Raw genomic sequence first — 9,625 nt, forward strand, 5'->3', positions numbered from 1 at the left:
CCTTGGAAGCATAATCTTGTATGAACCTTCTGAAATAATTGGTTAAACCCAAAAATCGTTGGATATCTAAGAGTTTCTTCGGGATAGGAAACTTTCGAATAATTTCCGTATGCCTTTCGCTAAGAGTTACGCCATCGGCTGATATAATGTATCCCAAGAACTCAATTTTTAACTTTAGAAATTGACATTTATCAAAATTAATCTGAAAACGGTATCGTTTTAACTCCATGAGCACTCGTTTAATTATTTCTAAGTTTTCTTCAATCGTATTGGTGGCTATAAAAATATCGTCCATATACATTATGATTTTACGTAAACGAATTAATGTTTTTAAATCAGGAAGATTCCTCAATCGATCGTAAAATTCGCGTGGGATTCACTATAACCAAAAGGCAGATAGACGTACTCGTATTGGCCGTCATATGTAGCAAACGAAAAATATTTAGTATCCTCCGGGTGGATTTTCACTTGGTGAAAACCATCCTTCAGATCGATCAACGTATATACCGTTTTTTTGCCGGCATCTACTAAACAATCATCAACCGCTGGGAAGGGGCCTTTTCGTTTATTAACTCTTTGATTAAGCGGCCTGAAGTCCACGCACAAACGCCACTTACCATTCTTTTTACGGACTAATACGGTTCGAGCGCAATAAGGGGAGGTACTCGGTTTTATTATTCCTCTCCGAAGGAGATCATCGGTTATCTCCCTCAATTGCAATCTTTCGGACCATGAGACTCGCCTAGGGGAGTACGCAAACACAGTATGATCTTTGAGATCCACTCTAACTAAGTATTCATCTCCGGGAGGGGGTAACTCAGCAGAATCTACTTCTTCAATTACTTCAATTAATTGTTGCTTAACTTTATTGTCGAAATCTATCTCAACAGAGTACAACTTTTCTTCTAACAAGTCTGAGGATTCAGAAATCTCATCTGCAAAAGCAATTTCTTTAAATAATTGCAATCTACTTTCCGGACTATTGGAAGGATTATACACTATTTTTATCATGTGTCTGTTTATGAAATCCATACCGATCACTAAGTCCACCGAGAATGAATCATTAACCAAAACGTTTAATTCGATTGATGCTGAGAACCCCGGTAATGGAGATAATATAATTTCGGAATTAACTGAACCACTTATTTGAATTGGATAATCGTTCAACGCTTTATACGACTTAAGATTACTTTTCGTATTATCTGACAAACCGAAATACTTTTCATAAATCGACGGACGAATGAATGATATAGGGCTACCGGTATCTAGTAACGCCACTAATTCAGACTTAATATTATTTAAGGAGACAACCTTAATCCGGGAATCGTTTATCTCGAGCGTTCTTCCTGGCTCCGCTACGCACGCCACTGTCGACGCTTCCTTGGATTGGTTCTCCGTTGTCGATGACACCGTCATATCGGCAACTTCCACTGCCGAAACTGTAGTGGATGAGACAGCCGGTGCGACCGACTGTGATTGCTCTTTGCGCTTTAACTTAAAGCAGTCTTCGCGCACATGACCTTTCACTTTACAATATGCACAAAATTTGTCTTTAACCACTGCCTCTGACTTCGAATCTACTGGCACTTTCTGCTGGTTGTCCTTCTTCGAAACGAAGTCCTTTCCTTTTTGCGGCTTGCTGGGCACATTCTTCTTTGGCATGCACGAAGATGTGATACGATGCATCTGATCCAGAAATTGATCAATGTCTTCCAAGTCCAATGCCGTCGCCATTCCCCTCAACGCCATATTCATGATGCCATCTATTATTAACTGGATTTTATCGACTTCTGGAAGTGTCACGCTATGCATTAAATCCAGCTTGTCCATGGCGTAGTCCATAAAAGATTCCCTTGGGAAGTTCCACGTACGAGCTTCTATTTTCTTCATCTGTACGTACAACAGTGTTCTTCGTTTGAACCTCTTTATAATTGCTTCTGTAAAACTTGTCCAAGAGCGGTTGACAGTTCCTGTATTTTGAACGAACCAACGTTGAGCGTTGCCGGTCAATTTGCTTGTTGCTGCTAAAAGCGCGACCTCGTGTGTCACACCATGAATCCGTGCCACACTTTCCACTTTATTGAGCCACAACACAACGTCCTCATCCTCAGTGCCGCCGAAAGTCGATAGCTGAGATGCTAAGAGATTCACCGCCTGTGCCGGTGGTACCGACGAGACAAATGAGCGGCCTGATTGATCCGTTAATGACGGTGATGGAGCTTGTGCACTACTTCTCGGGCTTGTATTCATCATTGCCAGCATTTGTTGCATCAATTCACGATTCTGTCTTGACTGCTCGGACATCCATTCTTGATTCTGTTGCTGCATCAGTTCTCTTTCTTGTCTTAACTGTTGAGATAAAACAGCACAGAATTGCATCATGTCGGAAGATCCTGTCGGAACTGACCTTGCCTCGTTTACTTGAGCGGGTAGACCAGTGTTAGTGGAATGCACCGTTCACGATGTTTGATTTGAGGCTGAACTCTGTCGTTTCTCTGTGCCGAAATCAGCAAGCGGGGCATTCCTCTCGAGATGCTTTATAATTGCTTGGATACACTGGGTTTTATCTTCCAATAGCATTAACCCGTAGTTTCGAGCCTCTTCTTGAAGTGCTTCTAAGGAGAGCTTCTTTAAACGGGCGCGGATTTTCGTTGCTTCCATCGTTCAGTTTTTCTATCGGAACTTAACACGCGACCGTAATATTTCCCGCGCACGTGCCCTTAGGCTTACGAGCACGTATATGAAACGTGAACACGTATGCGCACTCACGACGGAAGACGCGCGATGCGGAAATGCGAACTATCTTTCGCACTTTTTGTTACACGGCTAATTAAGCCTAACGAGAGTATTGACGTATCAGACCTCTCGGTGAAATCTTGTTGTATTAACAAGAACAGAAGGCAAAGGGTTGCCGCGGTAAAAGTCAATGGACACTGTTCCACAATGACCGCACACGACGGTTGTATCCCACTTCTTAACTGTAAAGTTGTTACTACTGAATTGTAGTATATTTGTGTCAGGATAGTTAACCCTCTTGAGAGGGGTCGGAATTGCTTCGTCCACGTAACACGAGTTTAATCTTTCGCGAAGAATACGTAGGATACGAGCGGGTAGGAAGGAGGAGAATGAATACGTTTAGGATAAATATCAACCGTATATTTCCTCACTTTTACATCGAACGCGCAAAGTCCATTGCACGGACTTACGACACGGTTTTAGACGAATTACGCCGGGAATAGTTACAAAGGCTAAAGCCCTCCGACGCACGTCCGAATGCCACGGGATCTCGAAGGCTTCTCTCGCTAACACGACCGAACGAGCCGGAACATGCACGAACCTGTTCGACCGTTACGCTTTTTGCAAAACAACGCATGAGGTATCCCTCATCTCCCTGCTAAAAATGACCGATTGAATCCGATTAAAAATTTTGAATCCGCATGAATCTGGATTCTTGATCCGGAAATCACGGATTTATAACGATTACACCGACTGAAAACGATTGAAACGGATTGGTATTCAAGGATGTAATTTCAATCGGATTCTATCGATTTGAATTGTTATGATTTTATAACGATTACACTGATTGAAAACGATTGAAACGGATTGGTATTCAAAGATGTAATTTCAATCGGTTTCTATCGGTTTGAATCGTTACACGCAGAAAATTTTTTTCGAAAATACAAGTATACACGAACAAAGTAAATACCATACTAATCTTGCACGGCTAGGATATAGTCATAATATGCAAAAGATTTCAAGAAAGTATAGGAAATTTAGAGAGCAAAAAATAAAAATATGGCTGATGGACAAAAAACGAGACGTCTGTTGCAGTCATGGCAAAAACATAAGTTGCTGTTATAGGCTATGGCGGTCAGCTGTCCGCCATGAGCGAACTTGAGAACGCTGTAGAAACCCTGCCGAGCTGCCCTAGATATAGGGGTCGATGTTGAATCTTAATCACGCGAGAATATACCGGCGATGCGCCGCGTAGCGGGCGCGAACCGAACCCTTTCGCCGCGCGAGCCCGCGTTGCCGCTCGCGCCGCGCGCCTTCCGTCGTTAGTATAGGACTTTTTTTACTTTTCTCATATTTCCTTGTTATAATCCGAGAGGTAGCGACACAAAAGTGTCAGCGATTTTTTATTAGTCTTAGAACAAAGTAATTTCTCTTGTTTTAATAGTGTTGTTGATGAAATGCAGAGTCTGGCTGCGCTGTCTCGCTGGAATGGGCGTTGCGGCGCCTTTGATCTTGTCGAAAAAACACTTATGTTGGAAGAATTTGATTAGTGCTGAGCTTTTATATATTTATTGTTTTTTGTATAAAGAAATGTTTTAGTAGAGTCTGGCATGCAACTGACACTGGAAAATGAGTATTTATTTCCTCTCCATTCGTTGCAACATCTGAATCTAGCTAGAGCCTTCAGTCGTTTTCCTTTTCCTTTTTGGCCCAAATATTTCGCTCTTTCTACTCCCTTCCACCTTTTGTATTCTTTCGCCAAAACTGACTTTTCTATTTTATTTTTCCTTTTCTCCAGCTGCTTTTCTTTATACTTTTCCATTCATTCTTCCACTGTATTTATTTCTTTGTCTTTCTTAGCTTCTTTTTCCCAACGGCTCGTTCCTCCTGCTTCATACAGTCCTTTCATTCTTTTGCTCCAGTTTGTACTTTCCCATTCTATCTTATCCATTTCTCTTCTGCACTCTTTTAGTATCACGTTTTCTGATTTGTTCTTTATTCTGTCTTGATACTTTATCGCTCTCCCTCCTGCTTGTAGGCTTATCTTCTCTATTGTTGCCTCCTCTCTGACTATCCTGGAGTACACCTGTCCAATCCTAAGATCCATCTTATGTACCTTTCTTGTAACGCTTCGACTTCTTTCCATTCTCTCCATCCCCATACTTCTACTCCATACAACATGATGCTTTTCACCATAACATTGAACATCATAATTCTTCTGTCAAAGTCTCCTCCCCTCTCTCCTATTCCCCATATCTGTGCCATGGCTGCTGCCGCTCTTTTTACTACGTCCTTTATATGTGCATCGTCCTTATTATTCATTTTAAACGTGAAACCTAGATATTTAAATTTTCTTACTTCTTCTAATTCTTCATTTTTCCATTTCCACTTTCTTTCTTGACTTCTTTCCTTTTTGCAGAAAACTAGTATTTTGGACTTACCCGCATTTAGAGTTAATCTCTTTTCTTCGAAATATTTTTCCAGGGTTTTCAACTCTCACTCTTCTCAGACTCCGCCAACATTGCCAGGTCGTCTGCATATGCGAGTGTAAATATTTTTATTCTGCCGATTACAACTTCTCCGACTTGTCTTTTCTTCAAAAATTTCTCCACATTTGCCAAATATAATATAAAGAGTAGTGGGCTTAGGGGGCACCCTTGTCTTAGTCCCCTCTCTGTGAAGAATCTTTCTGTTACTTTGTTTCCTGATATCACTCTAGTCATAATATTCTTATATATGTAAAGAAAGGTACTTTCTTCATTTGAACTCGCCGCGCTACAGTAGTTGGTAGTAGGCCGAAGTCGGTAACACTGACCAAGAGAGATAGATAGAGAAAGAGATAGAAAATGATAAGCACGTGTGCGTATCTTGCAAAATCATTGAGATAGAAAGATTGTTTGAATAAAGAGTAATTAGAGGTGTAACGGAGAAAGAAACTTTAATTGTCGTTTCTCTTGTTACAGGTAAGATTGTAAATATTGTACATAAATTGTTAAAACATAGTAAATAAAATTTAAATCTCTTGTTACAGAGCAACACATTGGTTTTTTTCTTGGAAAATCCTCAATAATAGAAATCATCTTACAAAACGACAATTTCAGTCAAGTAAAATAATGGATAAATTACAATTTGAATTTACAATAGTCGCTTCTCTAAAAGACGAGAAGTCGGCTACGATAGCCATAACCTCAATTAGAACAGAAGACGGATTGACGTATGTCTTATATACAAGGAGACCATGGATACATAGCCAACCATATAGAATTAATGAAAACAGAGAATTATTTGAAAGCAAAGAATAGTTTAAAAAAAAGACATCAGTCAAGAAAAGTGTGGATCTCTATGACAGAAGAGTTGAAAAAAATTTATATAGATGAGGATGGTAATATACAGTTTGCAGGTGAATACTTACAAGAAATAGAAGAAAAAGACAGAGCTGATATAAGAAAGGATTATTTGAGTAAGATACTAGAAATTCTTCGAGAGACAGATAGACAGATAGAGATAGATAGAAGAGACTAGAATCAGGCTGGCACTACTATGATCTCACAGTCGTCTTCCCCGTCGTCGTCATTTCCATCGACGACGTCGCCATCGTCCACTCAGGTTCGTTTGCCAAACACCGTGCTGCTGAAGGTAAACTCTGGCACCGGCACTGGTGCTTAGACCACTCAGGTGACCAGCGGGATGCAAGCGGAACAGATGCAGAGGAGATCGATCGACAGTGGGTCGCCACGGCCCCGCGAGGGCCATCGTTATTCTTTGACAGATGTACCGCCCCAGTCAAACTCCCCGCCTGGCAGTGTCCTCGAATCGGATCACGCGGGAGTATTAACGGCGATCGGCCGCGAGGCCTCACGCCACTCTGACACGCTTGGCTCTAGAACACCGTGACCGCCGGGGCACGAAGCCCTCGGGGCACGCGCTCCGCCTAACCGAGTAAGTAAGGAAACAATGAAAGTAGTGGTATTTCACCAGCGATGTTGCCATCTCCCACTTATGCTACACCTCTCATGTCTCCTTACAGTGCCAGACTAGAGTCAAGCTCAACAGGGTCTTCTTTCCCCGCTAATTTTTCCAAGCCCGTTCCCTTGGAAACGGATAGAAGGGATCTATGACTCAGGGTCTCAGATTTCACTAATAAATTCAAAATTAGTTAGAGTCATAGAAGATAAAGATATAAATAAAATACATTTAAAAACGGCTAATGGTGTGAAAAGAACAAATGGTTTAATAACTATTAAGGTAAAAATCTTTAATATTGAAAAAATGACAGATGTACATATTGTTGAAAGAGATGATTTTGAAGATTTTATTATCGGACTAGACATGATAAAAAAGTTTAAGCTAGTCCAGAATGAAAATTTAGCAATAGAACAAGCAAGAGATATAAATATAAGAACTGTAAACAATACAAATTATAAATAAAATAAGATAGAGATGTATTCAGTGAATTTTAATGAACATTGCGACGCTAATTCTCTGTATTATTTTCCCCGGGCCGTGAGGCGGGACGGAATCGCGTAGCAAATCTCTGATCGGGTGGCAGAGCGGATCTCGAAAGCGATACGAAACTACTTTGGGCGCCAGGTGTGGATACGGCCACACCACCGTTTACTCTAACCCGCGAAAAGTACTCTACATGAACTCTACATAGATCCGACGTAAACTCTAATTATCGATATAACTCTTAATTCATATGTCAAGATACACCCGCTCTGGCCGATCGCAATGACTGCTCAGGATTTTCGGTAGAGGGTCGTGGTTCTTACATAGGCCGAAGGCGGAGGGGTTTGACCGTGGTGAGGCGAAGACAAACACAAAAGAAAGCACTCAAGTAGCATATAAATCAAAATATAATATAAGAGAAAGCTTGATAATTGCGTTACAACTTGCAGGACGCGAGCGAAGTATTCGCCGCGATCAATCGCAATCCATCGACCACGTAAGGTCTTTCGAAGGGTCTGCGCGTTATAAATAAACTCGGACGCAGAAATAATATTCCCGGAAAAACGTACGTGTAACTTGTACTCGCAATAAGGAACAATCTACGCTATGAAGTACGCGAGGCGCAATAATATACACCGACGAAGTAATACACGCCAGGGATAATCTATGCGATGAAATGCGCGAAACGTAATAATATACGCCGACGAACTAATACACGCAAGGAATAATCTACGCGAGGAAATACGCGAAAAGGAATAATATACGCCGACGAAATAATACACGCAAGGAATAATCTACGCGATGAAATACGCGAAAAGTAATAATATACGCCGACGAAATAATACCCGCAATGAACTACGCAGGACGCAGTAATAAAGCTTAACGGAAGCGCGAACTAATATTAAGTCCTACACGAATTGTGATAATATAGGCCAACGAACGAAATAATACACGCAAACGAAAGGATACACGCAATCGCAACTAACGAAAGAGTACACGCAATATAAGTATAATGGGTACGATTCTTCTCGCTCCTCGGTCCACTCCGCGAGCGCGTGATACTTCCGCACGATACACTCCGGGGCGCGTGATATCTCCACCTGAAGGAACGCAACTCTAAGACTAACGAAAACGCGAAACTGTAAATGGAATAATCTGAAATGCACACCCCCGACTCGTTACTCCGCCGCCTCACACTCGAAGCACCGGGCGCGGTAATTAACGGGTCTACGTGCCGATACGCCCCAGAATGAACGCACGGACGAGATTCACGCCACCGTGGACGCGAGACTTACGATTAACAAAACACTAAGACTACCGGAAACGCGAAAATAAACACTCAGATTAACGGAAGCGCGAAAACTAATATTAGGGTGACTGTTGAGCCGATCCGCATAATCGTATAACACTCGCAAGAATCGTAACACGTGGCAAGGCCGCCACGTCGTACGCCGACACGCTATCACACGCAATCATCCACCGGATGGTCGAGTCGGGCGGAAAAGGACCCCCTTTTTACTCTATTCACGGGGTAGCAGCGGGCGGGATATGTCAGACCCGTAAAAATGACCTAAGCACTAATCCCGAGGGATTCACGACATTAGTGCGTAGGTCGGGAAGCGATCCTACGCACATCTCCAAATACGAAATACGATATGTGAAACGGTACTCGACGTTCCGCCCCGCTGGCCCCCGTTACCTTACTTTCGGGATTGCAGGTCGTTTACAACACTCTCGTGGTCCTCGATCCTTTCTTCTTGATGGGCTTGTAGGGCTGCCGCCCTCGCTTAATACACCTTCAGGACTCCTCGCCGGACGTCCACGCACGCTCGAGATCGGCCCAACAGTGACGATCGTGGCGGGCCCGCTTCGCGACCTCTTACAATTTTGAGGCGCTTCACCGCGCCGGCGGATGGCGCCACCCGGCCTACTCGGGCCGCCCGACCGCTTCCTCTTGTAACTAATAGCTAAACGAAAAACATGATAACTCGACGATAAGCGGGTACGCGCGCCGTATAAAGGTTCGAGGGGGGTCTACGTGCCCGGTCCCAGTGACGGGCACCCGGTGCAACGTCACAACTTATAAAAGAAAGTGAATTTAAAATAAAAATAAACCACTTGGATATAAATAAGAAGAAAAAGATAGAAAGACTGATAGAAGAATATAAGATGGTGTTTGCAAAGGATAAGTACGACATAGGTACTGTAAAAGATTATGAAGCTCGGATAGATCTATTGATTGATAAATATTGCAGCAAGAGGCCGTATAGATGCACAATAGGATATAGAAAGGAAATTGAAGAACAAGTTGCAAATCTTTTAAAGAAACACCTCATTGAAGAATCATACAGTCCATTTGCAGCACCAGTAACGTTGGCATTTAAAAAAGAGGAAAACAAAAAATCTAGACTTTGCATTGACTTTAGAGACCTAAATAAAA

At 42.3% G+C, this 9,625-nt stretch overlaps 1 long non-coding RNA gene across 1 annotated transcript; it reads left to right on the top strand.

Annotated features, from left to right (window-relative positions):
- The first annotated feature begins 4,839 nt into the window (after window positions 1–4,839).
- LOC139811209 (uncharacterized) lies at window positions 4,840–9,606 on the top strand. The gene is made up of 3 exons (XR_011731577.1): window positions 4,840–5,699; window positions 5,768–6,675; window positions 6,764–9,606. It is a non-coding gene; the product is annotated as an uncharacterized lncRNA (long non-coding RNA).
- Window positions 9,607–9,625: the final 19 nt, after the last annotated feature.

Source organism: Temnothorax longispinosus, chromosome 4 (genome assembly GCF_030848805.1).
Source record: "Temnothorax longispinosus isolate EJ_2023e chromosome 4, Tlon_JGU_v1, whole genome shotgun sequence".
Taxonomy (NCBI): Eukaryota; Metazoa; Arthropoda; class Insecta; order Hymenoptera; family Formicidae; genus Temnothorax; species Temnothorax longispinosus.